Below are 15429 nucleotides of genomic sequence, written 5' to 3'. Positions count from 1 at the left end.
GATCCCCTTTACCCTCAATGTTCTGTTTACCTGTTTCCTCACATGAAATTCTTGTTCCATTAAACAAATACTTTAATTCCACAGAGACAAAATTGAACAAACAAATGTCTGTGAAATTTTGGCATAATTCAAACTCATATGTGAAATATTGGCTTTAGATCTTACTGATAGTAAATTTTGCATAGGAAAAGGTAAGACATAGTGTCAGGACTCTAGGCCTAAAAGGCAAGAATTTGGGCACCAAAATAGACATAAAACTATACAATATGGGATACCAAGGTATTAAAACCAATTTACTTTTGATAAGATTATATAGAATATAATGTGAGTTAGACTGGGAAACAGGCTTAAAAGCATAACCTCAGCATTGACACACAGGCTTCAGTGGTTTTTTCTATGCTTAAGGGGATTACACTGATACTTAATTCCTCACAAGCTCTGAAATTTTATGCTACTTTAAAAATGTTTGAACTACAACAAAAAATATGCTTCCTGGCCTCAACTTTGCATTATTATTTATGTTTAAATATTAGTATTTTCAGTGTATATGAACATAGATCATTCTTTCTGATTTTTCTTCAGATGTCCCAGAGTTAATGTTATTTGAGTCTAAGGGATTAATATAAGAGAACATTTCTGTCTCTCCAAGGATTCTTTGAGATCTTTGCTCTAATCAAAACTATTCCTTCTTATTACTGTTCTTTCTTGCTTTTAATTGATGTTGTGTTGATGTACTCTTCCAGGTACCATAAGTGGAATAGACATTCTTTGCAAAAACGAGACTACTTTCACTGTGATCATGGGTTCTTATCCCTCCTTTCCATTGGTGGCAATGTGTAGAGAGCAGGGGTGTATAGTTTACATTTTCCTGAATACTCTGAGTAAGACTTGCATTTGAGATCATCAACAAAAACGGTAACAACCTTTGAAAAAGTCATTAGAAGTCAGTGTACATGGTGGTCCAAAGGATGATTCAGCAAAATGAGTAACCAGCATAAATGAATGATGTTAGGGAAATGCAGAAGCAAAAAAAAATATTGAAAGAGCTATGGCATTGTGAGTAATAACAGTGTGTTAGGTTTTTACTTCAGTGAGAGATACGAAATTAGCTAGGAATGGTATGTATGACAACAAGATGGTACCTGAATATGAAAAGAAAGAGATGAGTCCTGGACAATATAAAACAATCTTCACTGATTGGACAATAAGCAAAAATGTGAATTCTTTCCTTTTTAATTTTTTCTAAATCTTCATTAATAAATCAGTATACTTGGGCTTCCCTGGTGGCGCAGTGGTTGAGAGTCTACCTGCTGATACAGGGGACATGGGTTCGTGTCCCGGTCCAGGAAGGTCGCATATGCTGCAGAGCGGCTGGGCCTATGAGCCATGGCCACTGAGCCTGCACGTCTGGAGCCTGTGCTCCACAACGGGAGAGGCCACAGCAGTGAGAGTCCTGCGTACTGCAAAAAACAAACAAACATAAAAAAATAAATCAGTATATTTCACATGGGCCCATACATTTTATAATCCCTTTTTAAATCAAATAGTTTATATACAGAAGAGACCCACATAAAAAGTAATCACTAAGAGTGTGCACAACATATGTGTAGCCCAAGCTATGAGAATTGTCATATATTTCATCAGATGGATTGCATAGAACTACTAAACACTTTGATGAAGTTTTCAATTTTTACTATCATACTTGACAATATTTAACATATTTTACATATTTCTATATTAAGGGTGAAAACAGGTCAATTAAAAGATAGATAGATAAGCACATTAATATATTTCAATATCATTTCTACAATTTATTATATTATAATTTATTTTTAAATTATGTGCTTGTATGAAATTAAGATAGTTTCTGAAATTCTAACATTCACTTCAACAAAATTCAGATTAGTTTCTTGTCTTTATAATGCATTAGAAACAGTCTGAAAAACTATTTTATTTTAATTATTGTCCATACAATTTACAAGGAGAAATTGTAGTTTATCGGAGAGTATAAAATATCTATATCTCCTATGTTGGTAAAAGATGGCTTAATATAGTACTTTAAGGGTATTACATTTTTATTGAAGTATATTTATAATATACAATATTATAAATTGTTATGTATTATAAATTATTATATTAGTTTCAGGTGTACAACATTTTGATTTTGTTATTTTTATAGATTATATTTCATTTAAAGTTATTATAAAGTATTAGCTATATTCCCTCTGATGTACATTACAACTTTGTATCTTATTTATTTTATATTTAGTAGTTTTTATGCCTTAATCCCTTTCCCACATATACCCTTCCCACCACTTCTCTCCCCAATGGTAACCACTACAAAAACAAATCGAATAGTTTATATACAGAGGAGACCCACATAAAAAGTATTTGCTAAGGGCATGCACAACCTATGAGAAGCTCAAGCTATGAGAATTAGGTCATTATTTTAATACTATCCCCTTATCAGACAAATCACTTACAAATATCTTATCCAATTCAGTAGGTTGTCTTTTTGTTATGTTGATGGTTTCCTTCTCCGTACAAAAGCTAAAAGCTTTAAAATCTGATAAGACATAATTTGTTTATTTTTGCTTTTATTTCCTTTGTCTGAGGAGACAGATTTAAAAAAATACTGAAAAGCCCCATATCAATGAGTGTACTGCCTATGTTTTCTTCTAGGAGTTATATGTCTTCCAATCTTACGTTTTGGTCTTTAATCCATTTTGAATTTATTTTTGTGTGAGAAAATGTTCTAATTCTATTCTTTTACATATAGATTTCTAGTTTTCCCAGCACCACTTATTGAAGAAACTGTCTTTTATCTACTGTATATTTTGCATCCTTTGTCATAGATTAATTGACCATATATATGTACATTTATTTCTGGGCTCTCTATTTTGTTCCAATCACTTATGTGTCTCTTTTCATTTCAGTACCATACTGTTTTGTTTACTATAGATAGCTTTGCAGTATGATATGAAGTTAGGGAATGTGAAACCTCCAGGTTTGTTCTCTTTTATCAAGATTGCTTTGGCAATTTTGAGCTTTTTGTAATTCCATATGAATTTTAGAATTATTTAGATTATTTATTCTACTTCCATGAAAAATGTCATGGGTTCTTTGATACTAATTGCATTAAATCTGTAGATTGCTTTGGGTAATATGGATATTTTATCAATATTAATTTTTTTCAATCTATGAATATGGGATAACTTTCAATTTGTTTCTATTGCCTTCAATTTTCTTCATCAATATTTTATTGTTTTCAGAGTATAGATCTTTCACCTCCTTGGTTAAGTTTATTCTTAAGTATTTTATTCTTTTTGATATGATTATAAATAGGATTATTTTCTTAATTTCTTTTTCTGATAGTTCTTAGTATTTGGAAAAGTCACAGATTTTTGTGTTAGTTCTAGTACTTTTTGGGTGGAGACTTTAGTTTCTATATATAGTATCATGTCATCTGCAAAGAGTGACAGTTTATTTCTTCCTTTCCAACTTGATGATTTTTATTTCTTTTTTTTTCTGATTGCTGTGGCTAGGACTTCCAACTATGTTAAATAGAAGTGGTGAGAGTGGGCATCATTGTCTTACTCCTGAATTTAGAAGGAAGGCTTTTAGCATTTCACTATTGAGTATGATGTTAGCTGTGGGTTTGTCACAAATGGCTTTTATTATGTTGAAATGTGTTCTCTCTATACTCACATTAACGTGAGTTTTTATCATGAATGCATATTGATTTTGTCAAATGCTTTTTCTGCATCTTATTGTGATGATCATGTGATATTTTTCCTTTCCTTTTGTTAATGTGGTGTATCACATTGATTGATTTGTGAATATTGAAACATCCTTGTGTCCCTGCAATAATTCCAATGTGATCATGGTTTATTATCTTTTTTTATATATTAATGAATATGGTTTGATAATATTTCATTGAGGATTTTCACATCTATATGCATCAAAGATATGGGCCTGTAACTCTTTTTGCCAGTTCACCTGATGCCAGCCCCTCTATGCCAGCTGCTGTACTGTACTATTGTACTTTTCAAGATACTGTCCTGTAAGATTAAAACTGTTTTCTTTATTTTTTGTGTTTGTCTTTTATGTATTATTTGTGTGAAAAGTATTTACAAGCCTATGACAGTACAGTACTATATAGCCAATTGTGTTAGTTGGGTACCTAGGCTAACTTTTTTGGACTTACTAACAAATTGGACTTACGAATGCACTCTCAGAATGGAATTCGTTCATATGTAGGGGAATTACTGTATTACACTTGTTAACATATGTGTACCCAGTAAAGAAGCACCTAAATATATTAGGCAAATACTAGCAGACATAAAAGAGAAACTCACAATAGTATAATAATAGTAGGGGTCTTTAACACCTCACTTACATCAATGGACAAATCTACAGAAAGAAAATTAAAAATGCAACAGTAATCTTAAAAGACACAATAGACCAGTGGGATTTAATAGATATCTACAGGACATTTCATCCAAAAACAGAAGAATACACATTCTTTTCAGGTGCAAATGGAACATTCTGCAGGATAGATCACATGCTAGGTCACAAAACAAGTCTCAACAAATTTAAGATAATAGAAATTATATCAAACATTTTTTATAACCACAATTCTATGAAACTAGAAATCACTTACAAAAAATGGAAAAAGAATAAACAAGTGGACACTAAATATTGTGCTACTAGAAAACCAATGAATAAATAAAGAAGTCAAAGACAAACACAGAAAATACCTTGAGACAAATGAAAATGGAACCAATGAAACCAGCCTTGGTTTCAGTGACAGTTTAAAGGATGTACCCTCTGATTCTTCACTGTGTTTCCTCTTCAAGTCTTCATAAAGCCTTTTAAGTTTCTCTTGAATCAGGATTAAGCTGAGTGGGACTTGATCCTGATGCTAATCCTGCATCCACACACTGAGAAGTTTCTCCTTCTCCTCCATCATTTTTCCATGTTTCTTTGATATTATTGTCAACATCATTGGCACAGCAGACTTCACATATTCCATGATCTTGTCCTTGTTCTTTAGAATTGTGCCAATGGTTGAATGATTCATGTTATAAGAATGAGCAACGTCTACCATCTTTTTGCCTCCACTCTCTCAATTATTCTCCCTTTTGTTTCCATCATTATCACTTGGCACTTCTTAGCAGTACCAGCTACATCACTGCTGCTTTTACGCTTGCTTCCAGACATCCTGGGCTTGAAATAAAGATATTGTACTACTGTACTCTATACAGTACTGTACAGTAAAGTACACAAAAACACAACCACTTATACAGGATGCATGCATGTGACAGTGTACGCCAGACATGTGACCTAACTTACATGATTGAACATGCAAGTGCACGTTCACATGTTTGAAAGTTCGCAACTTGAAGGTTTGTATGTAGGGGACTTACTGTATTTTCTTATTGTATTCAACCCTTTATCATTATATAATGCCTACTTAGTCTTTTGTTATAGCCTTTAAATCTATTTTGTCTGATCTGAGTATTGCTACCTCAGCTTCCTTGTTGTGTTCCTTTACACCAAATACTTTTTCCATGTCTTCACTTTCAATCTGCATGTGTCTTTAGCTCTGAAGTGAGTCTCTTGTAGGTAGCATATAGAAAGATCTTATTTTTAAATCCAATCAGCTACCCTAGGCCTCTTGATTGGAGCATTTAGTCCATTGACATTTAAAGTAAGTATTGATACGTATGTGCTTATTGCCATTTTATTACTTGTTTTCCACTTGCTTCATAGTTCTTCTGTTCATTTCTTCTTTGTGTTTCTCCCCTTGTGGTTTAATGGTTTTCTTTAGAATTATACCTGTGTTACTTTCTTTTCAGTTTTTGTGTATCTATTGCAGGTTTTTGATTTGTGGTGATCATGGGGATTATATATGTTGACCTATAACTATTATCTACTTGTTTAAAACTGGTAGTCATTTAAGTTCAAGCACATTCTGAAAGTTCTACATTTTTTACTCCTCTCCTCCATGTTTTGTGTTTTTTGATGTGATATTTTACATCTTCTTGCTTATCCCTTAACATTTTATTTTAATTATAGTTGCTTTAACAGTTATTTTGTCTTTTAATCTTCATATTAGCTTATTTAAGTAGATGATACTTACTATATATGTACTGAAAAGTACTGAAGCAAGTGGGACCTCTGCAAGCTCTTAGCTCATGTTGGCCACAGACAGAGATCTGACCTGAGGTCTTCCCAGGCACCTGTGTCTCCACTAAGACACAGAGCCTCAGGTGCAAGTGCCCTTTGTCTCGCACAACCAAACAGTGCCCCCAGCCTCTGCTAGGGCCTCATATTGTGGAATCAGTCCCCAGAGCAAGCAAAACCTCTTGTGGTCTCTTAGCTTGTATTGGGGGGTGAGCTTTGGTTATGCAGCCACCTTTAGAGATATGGGCTGATTCTGAAGCATGGCTTGAGTAAGGGCCAACAATGGCCACCAATGCCCCATGCACACTTCACTTCAGGACCAGGTCACCTCTGCATCCATAGTAAAGTCTGATCCCCAGTAATGGCTGCTGTAGATCCAGTGCCACACTGTGATGTGGAGTGAGTGGGGCCAGAGTGTTTGCTTGATTCAGGCTGGAGTGTGCAGCAAGGTGGTCATGAGAATCCTGGCAGCTGCTAAAGCAGACCCCTTACTGCCGTGCCTCAGGGGAAAGGTAAAACACATGTGTGTTTCACACGTGGAATCCAGGCTTCCCACAGACTTTCTGTTAGTCTCAGTGCAATGTCCTCTAACAGCCAAAGGGGCTTGTCTCCATCACATATACCCCAGATCTTGGGTACCTAATCTGTAGCTTGAACCACTCACTCCCCAGGGAAGGAGTCTGCCCATGAAATCTCCATTTTCCTCTGGGTCCCCTCCCAGGGATGCAGTTCCCAACCAGATATCCTTTCTTTTCTTCCTACCTGATTACATGTTTATTTTTCTTACAACCTTGGTTGTATGGTTCTTCTGCCAGTTACCAATTAGTTTTCAGTGAGAATTGTTCCACATGTAGATGTATTTTTGATGTGTTAATGGGGCTAAGTGAGCTCCATGTCTTCTTACTCTGCTATGTTGATCTAAGCACCCCTGACTTCATCGTTTTTTAATGTTTTCTCTGTTATTCTAACATGGGAGACATAGGATAAGAATTTATTCTCTGACAAAAATTTTATTGTTTAAATTCTATTCCAAATATAAGGTTCTGTGGTAAAAAACATAAAAATTTCCCCAAAACCTTACAAAAGTTTTAAACCTTATAGGACTTCCTAAGAGAAGTGCATCTTTTAAAAATTTTTGTACAGTTGATGTACAATATTATACATGCTTCAGGTATACAACATAGTGATTTATAATTTTTAAAGGTTATATTCCATTTATAGTTATTATAAAATATTAGCTGTATTCCCTTTGTTGTACAACATATCCTTGTAGCTTATTTTATACATAATAGTTTGTATCTCTTGACTCCTACCCCTATCTTTCCTCTGCCCCTTTCCCTCTCCTCAATTGTAACCACTTGTTTCCTCTCTATATCCATGAGTCTGTTTCTGTTTTGTTATATACATGTGTTTATTTTATTTTTTAGATTCCACATATAAGTGATAACATATACTATTTGTCTTTCTCTTTCTAACTTATTTCACTTAGCACAATACCCTCCTAGTTGATCCATGTTATTGTGAATGACAAAAATTTCAGTCTTTTTATGGCTGAATAGTATTTCCTTGTATATATATTGGCAGGTGGATTCTTAACCACTGCCCCACAGAGGAAGTCCAAGAATTGGAAGATTTTTAAAATATCAGTGACAATTTTTTTCATAGATATTTCATTGATTTATCTTCAAAAACGTACTGAGCCTGATTTATCAGAAGGAAAAACAAAAAACAAAAACAGAAAGATCTCTGCCCTCCAAGTAGAAGACTACATGTTCTAGTGGAGGAAGTGCAGAATTTCCTACTAGATTCAATAAGAATTGTGAAAGGAAAAAATAAAGAGTCCTGATGACTCAGATTTTTTGCCTCATTTGGTTGCTTTTCAGTTGAAATGGAAAAAATTTAGGATAAAATTTTGGATAGAGCAAGTTTTGGGGGAAAAAGGTTTTTGGTATATATTGCTTAATGTTCAGTAAATGTCCAAATGGAGATGTCTAGTAAGTTGTTGGCTGTATACTGTGGCATACCAAGGGCAAGATGGGAGTAACTTTTAGGTTTGCAAACCATTGTTTAGAACCTGAACCAATGAAAGATTTTTGGCAGAAAAGTATTTAATCATTACCTATCATAGAATTCTCAGGGCATAATGATAATAAAAAGATGATTCAGTTTCAGTTTTTTTTAACATACTCTCTGTAAACTTTACAACGTCACCCTATACCACTGTTACTCCACTCTTCTAATGGCATTGACTGTATAGGAATAGTATTCAGGAACTGACTGAGCAATGGGTAAATTTTAGAGTTAGGGGCATTTTACACATTATTTAAGCCTTGAGAGTATATGAGGCCTCATACCAGTGTATGAGGATAGAGAATGCAAAACAAAAAGAACTGAGCCTGGAGCATTTAAGAAATCAGAAGGAGAGGAGGAATGAATAAAAATAACTGAGAAGACGTGAGTGATGAGATAAGAAAGACACTAAGGGAGTGGAGTTCTGAAATCCAAATGAAGAAAGTGAAAATGGAGAAATCTGAGTTGTCAAAAGGGTGAAGTCATTGGTCACATTATGAGTTAAGTGAGGCTTGATAAAAGACCCTGAATTTAACAATTACTAGCAATGTGGTAATAATTAGTGACCATGAAATGATCAACTTCATTGCCATGGTAGGAATGAAAGCTTAATAGAAAAAAAAATGGAAATGTGGAATTGGAGAAAGCAAAATAACAAATTTTTCCAAGGATTTTTGCTGTCAAGAGTAACATAGAAATAAGGTGCAAGCCATGTGGTGAAATAGAATCAAAAGAATGCTTTTATTATAGTTTATGAAATTGAGAGGAATTATAGAATCTTGTCTGTTTTCTGAGTATTTGGGATGAAGGCACTTATGAGAAAAAGATTATTACCTCTCTATATGAAGAACTTCTTTGCTTTTATAAACTGTTCTTAAGAATTGTACATGAAATATAAATAAACTCTGCATTCCAAAGACATATATTACTTGATTGTATAATGCAATTGCATAATTGTTAGGCAGATTAGCACTACTATCACTGGGTCTGAATATAAATACTGGTTCTATTGAGGGGATCCTTAGAAATTTGGAAAAGCTAATTAATCTCTAAATGCTCCAGGTTTCAACATTAAAATGATCTTATTTTAGCCATCCTATAGTGTTATTATGAAATTTATGACAGTAAGCCAAAAGTTCTTCTTGCAATGCCTGACAATTCACAAGCAGGTAATAAATCTTACAATAATTTCTATTTTCATATTAACACTCTAGAGAATGTTTGTATAGAAGACTTTTAGTCCACATATGTAACGTATTGATACTGTGTGTTATGATTAAGTGCATGTATATGTGTGTTCTTGAAATATGTTATTAATGGATATCTTAGCTATTAGTTAAACTTCTTTGTATGGACTTCATGTGAAAAACACCTTTCATTAGAAATACAAAGGACCTTCTTCAAACTTTAAAATGTTACCCATCAAAAAAAAAATAGAAATTTTTATTCCTAACTGCAAACCATATAAAGCATTTTCTTTCATCAGAAGCACTAAACGATGCCTACTAGCATCATTACTGATTATATTCAACATGCAAAACTTTAGCCAATGCAATATAATAAGAAAATATGTAAAAGTTATAAGAATGTAAAGAAACCAAATTGCCATTATTTTCAAGCGAGCTAGAATCATCCATGAAATTCATTCAAAATGTAAATTCATGAATATCAATGCCAGAAATTCTGTTAGTGTGAGTCTCTCAGGCACAGATTCTATTGATTTATTTTGTTTCCTATGTATGGCCATAATTTTTGTGTCTTCATATGACTTGCATTTTTTTGTTGAAAACTGGACATTTTGTCTATTATAATGTGGAAAATTTGGAAATCAGATTCTTTCTCCACCCTAAGATTTGTTGTTTCTAGAACCAAAAATATTTCCAGTCTTTGACAATGGGTTCTGTGTCTATGTTGGAGAATGTCTTCAACAATTGACAACTCAGCTGACAACCTTGCCTTAGTTTTCACTTCCTTTTTCCATTGATTCTCAAGGTCTGTAGAAGGTGAGATCTTAGGGCCTTCTTATATCTTTCATGAGCATGCATACAGCCTTGAACGCGTATGTGGCCTCCTAGATTCCCAGGAATATGTTGGGACTTTTCAAAATCCTTAAGAATATCATTCCCTGCCTTTAATCTCAAGCTCTTAGGTAAGTTTATTATTTGCACAAAATGGTATCTGTTGCATTGGGCAACAGCAACCTAGGATTTGACCTCTCTTTTCAATATATCTTCTCCCCCATTTTCATTGTAACATTATTTACAATAGCCAAGACATGGAAACAGTCTAAGTGACCATTGATGAAGAAATTGATAAAGAAGATGCAGTATATTTTATATACATATAATGCTATGATTCAGCCATAAAAAATAAGGAAATCTTGCTATCTGTGACAACATGGATGGACCCTGAGGGCAATATGTTAAGCAAACTAGAGAGAGAAAGACAAATACTGTATGATCTCACTTCTATTTGGAACCTCAAATACCAAACTCATAGAAACAGAGAATATATTTGTGGTTGCCAGATGTGGGGGAGGTTGAGATGTGAGGGAAGTGGGGGACAGTGGTTAAAAGGCACAAACCTTTAGATATAAGATAAATAAATTCTGGGGATGTAATATATAGCATGGTGACTCTTAAAAAAATGAAGACATTTAAAAATAAAAGAAAGGAAAGGAGGGAACTCCCTGGTAGTCCAGTGGTTAGGACTCTGCTTCCACTGCAGGGGCCCTGGGCTCGATCCTGCAAGCAGCATGGTCAAGAAAAAAAAGAAAAAGGAAACCTGACAGAGTGCCTCTAAACTGCTGTTCAGCAGGTTTAGCCTGCTTACTTAATTAAACATTCCTTGGATCAGGCCCCATATTTGTCTTACATAACAGAGAAGGACTTCTACTCACTTTGGCATACACTTAGTGATTGCTGGTTTAAGGGGTATTCAACAGAAACAGCAGTACAACCTGCTTACAGTTCCAAAATAAAAGGGTTAATACTGAAGAAGTAATATCTTTGGAAAAATCCATTTTTTTCCTATCCAAATTGAGATCTATATACATTTCTTCTATTTCTTAAATTGCTCCACTGAAAGGGAAAATGCTTATTGACATTATTAATGACTTTACATACTATTTATAATAAAGGCATGAAACTTATAGAAAATAATATATTGTTAAAGCTGAGACAGTTATTTATTTAAAAATAATTGTAAAATCAATTCTATCTTAGTGAAAGGGACAAGGAATTTTTTTAATACACTCTACAATTCTCCTTTAAATATTATCCTGTCTTATTCCTGTTTCATTCACTTTCCTTTTGGATACTCTTTGTTATTCTACTTACTCCCTATTTACTTCATTGGTGAAAGAGGTATCTTCCACCCAAAATAGTGTGAGGTGGCTGAACACATGACACGAAATACTGGGCAGATAAGACTGGCAGCAGATTATTAGTTACATTACTTACAGCCTGGGAAAGGAGGACACTCTACCTCATACAGGCCACAAGGTTTGAGAGGAAGGGGTAGATGAAGTTGGTCCAGCTTAGCTGGGTAGGAAGTCTTTCCCTTTGGATGGGGGTGATATCTGATTAAAGCAAGGAAACTTTTGGCTAGAGTTTTATGGCCCATGAAACCCAAAGATGTCAAGGTAATACAAGGACATTTTAGGTTCTGCAATACACATGTCTATGGCCTTGGCCCCCAGGCACTATACACTGTAAGCTTGACCTTCCAATAGAATGTCTTAGGTTCTGATATCAAAGTTTTATTTCTTATAGAACCAATATTTTCCTCATCTTCAGGGGGACATGTATCAAAAATTATTTCTCATGAAGGTAGTTTGCTACCCCACCTCTATGACCCACAAAGGGAACTGATCATAGTGTCTTAAAAAATGTACATATACTGGCATTGCAACTCCAGAAATTCTTGAAGGCTTGAGGTAATGCCCACAGTCATGTCTCAACAAAATATCTCTACCCCCTTTTACAGTAATAGATAAATATAGTTGGCAGAAAATCAGTAAAGATATAGTTGAACTGAACACTACCATCAAACAACTGAGTCTCCTTGATATTTACAGAATACTTCATCCAACAACAGTTGAATATCCATTTATCTCAAGCTCACATGGAAGATTTGCTAGTATATAACACGTTCTGTGCAACAAAACACACCTAAACAAATTTAAAAGAATATAAATCATAGACAGTATTTCTCAGACTGCAATGGAATTAAAGTAGAAGTGAATAAAAGGAAGAAGGGTGGAAAATTACCCCCTCCCAATTTGGAGATCAAACAACATATTTCCAAACAACACACAAGTAAAAGAAGTCTCAAGATAAATTTAAATATATTTTGAACTAAATGAAAATTAAAACATACCTTATCAAGATTTGGGAGATGTAGAAAAAGCAGTGCTTAAAAGGATATGCATAGCATTCAATTAGAAAAAAACAACTTCTAATATCAATAATATGTTTCCACCTTAGGAAACTAGAGAAATAAAAATAATTTAATTCTAAACAACAGAAGAAAAGAAATAACAAAAATTAGAGTATAAATCAGTGAAATTGAAAATAGGATGTTCGTAGAGAAAAATTAAACACACCTTGGTTCTTGGAAAAGACCCATAAAATTGATAAGCTTCTAGCCAGGCTAACTAAGAAAATAATAGAAGAGACAAATGATTAACATCAGAATTAAAAGGAGGTCATTACTAGTTATCCCAAAGACATTAAAAGGATAATTAAGAACTCTCTGCCCACAAATTGGGTAACATAGATGAAAGGGATTAATTCCTTAAAGGATACCAGATTTGGACAAGGAAAAATAGATAATCTGAATAGCTCTATATCAATTAAAGAAATTGAATCAATAATTGCTAACCTTGTAAAAAATATGGATTGCCAGACCTAGATGGTTTCACTGGTGAATTCTACCAAATATTTTAGGAAGAAATGATATCACCTCTCTATATTCTCTTCCATTTCATAAAGTAGAAACAGAGAGAATATTTTGTAATTCATTCTATGAGGACAGCCTTATTATACCAAAACCTGTTAAAGACACTACAAGAAAAGAAAGCTAAAGATCAGTATTTCTTTAGAAGATAGTTGCAAAAATCATCAATAAAACACTTGCAAACTGTACCTAAAATGTGTCAAAAGAATTAAACACCATGACAAGTGAGATTTACTCAGGATAAGAAGTATTGCTTCTACATTCAAAAGTCAATTGCAGGCATAGCTTAGAGATATTGTGGGTTCAGTTCCAGACTACTACAGTAAGGCAAATATCACAATAAAGAATACTAAGTGTGCAATAACATTATGTCTAAAAAAAAATGTACTCACCTTAATTTAAAAATAGTTTCTTGTGGGGTTTCCCTGGTGGCGCAATGGTTGAGATTTGCCTGCCGATGCAGGGGACACGAGTTCATGCCCCAGTCCGGGAGGATCCCACATGCTGCAGAGTGGCTGGGCCCATGAGCCATGGCTGCTGACCCTGCATGTCCGGAGCCTGTGCTCCGCAACGGGGAGGTCACAACAGTGAAAGGCCCACATATCGCAAATAAAAAATAATAATAATACTTTCTTGCTAAAAAATGCCTTCAGCAAGTTGTAATCTTTCTTCAACAGTAACATTAAAGATCACTGATCACAGAAATCATAACAAATATAATAATAATTTAAAAGTTTGAAATATTGTGAGAATTACCAAAATGTGACACAGAGACATGAAGTGAGAAAATGCTTTGGAACAATGGCAATAGACTTGCTTGACTCAGGGTTGTTACAAACTTTCAATTTATAAAAAGGGAAATATCTACAAAGCACAATAAGGTAAGGTATCCCTGTAATTTAATCATCCTTATCAGCAAGCTAAAGAAGAAAACTCATGTGAGCATATCAATCTATGCAGAAAAACATTTGACAAAATCTAACACCATTCATAATAAGAACTTTCAGCAAATTAGGAGTACAGAAAACTTTTGTAACTTAATAAACAGAAACCTACAGCTAACATTACCCTTGATGGCCAAAAACACAGTGCTTTTTTCCCCAATATCAAGAACTAGGTAAAGATGTTTACTTTCACCACGTCTATTTAGAATTTTATTGGAAGACTTAGCTAATACAATAAGACAAGAAAAATAAATAGAATGCATATGGATTAGAAAGAAAAATGCTTATTATTAGAAATTAAAAAATTATTAAATTAGAAATGTTTAGAATTAGAAATTATTAGAAATTATAAAATGTACATAGATTAGAAAGGAAAATATGTTTATTATTATTAGAAAGAAAGGAACGTTTGTTTTCAGAAAATTCCATTGAACTGACGAAACAATCCAGGAGCTAGGAATTTTTAATAACATTGCACAATACAAGGTTAATATACAAAAGACAATTGCTTTCTTACATAACAGCAATTAATAACTTGCGAGAAAATATTTGTGAAACACATATCTGAGTGTACTTGTATACAAACTATGCAAATATTTCTAAAACTGAACAAAAAGAAAACATACAACCCAATTAAAAATGGACAAAGAAATGAACCCTAAGGTAAACTATGGACTTTGGATGATTATGTTGTCCAAATGTAGATTCATCCTTGGTAAAAGAAGTACTATTCTGGTGAACAATTTAATGGGGGTGATTATGCATACATGGGGACAGGGGATAAATGGGGAAACTCTGTAACTTTCTTCCAGTTTTGCTGTAAACGTAAAACTTCTCTACATAAATACACTACCAGATGTAAAATAGATAGCTAGTGGGAAGCTGCTGCATAGCACATGGAGATAAGCTTGGTGTTTTGTGATGACATAGAGGAGTGGGATAGGGAGGGTGGGAGGGGGGCTCAAGCAGGAGGGTATATAGTGATATATGTATGCATATATCTGACTTACTTTGTTGTACAGCAGAAACTAACATGATTATTGTAAAGTAATTATACTCCAATAAAAATGTACAAAAAAGTCTTTAAAAATTGGCAAAAGACCTGAACAGACTTCACCAAAGAAGATATACAGATAGCAAACAAGCATATGGAAAGAGGTTCATCATCATATATCACTAGAGAATTTCAAATAATACAACAGTAAGATACCACAACATACCTATTAGAATGGTTAAACCCCTCCCCCTAATAAAAGACAATGCCAAA

The sequence above is a fragment of the Tursiops truncatus genome, chromosome 13, assembly GCF_011762595.2.
Source record: "Tursiops truncatus isolate mTurTru1 chromosome 13, mTurTru1.mat.Y, whole genome shotgun sequence".
Lineage (NCBI taxonomy): Eukaryota > Metazoa > Chordata > Mammalia > Artiodactyla > Delphinidae > Tursiops > Tursiops truncatus.
The sequence above is the reverse complement of the archived record's forward strand: the minus strand, read 5'-3'. Positions refer to the sequence as shown.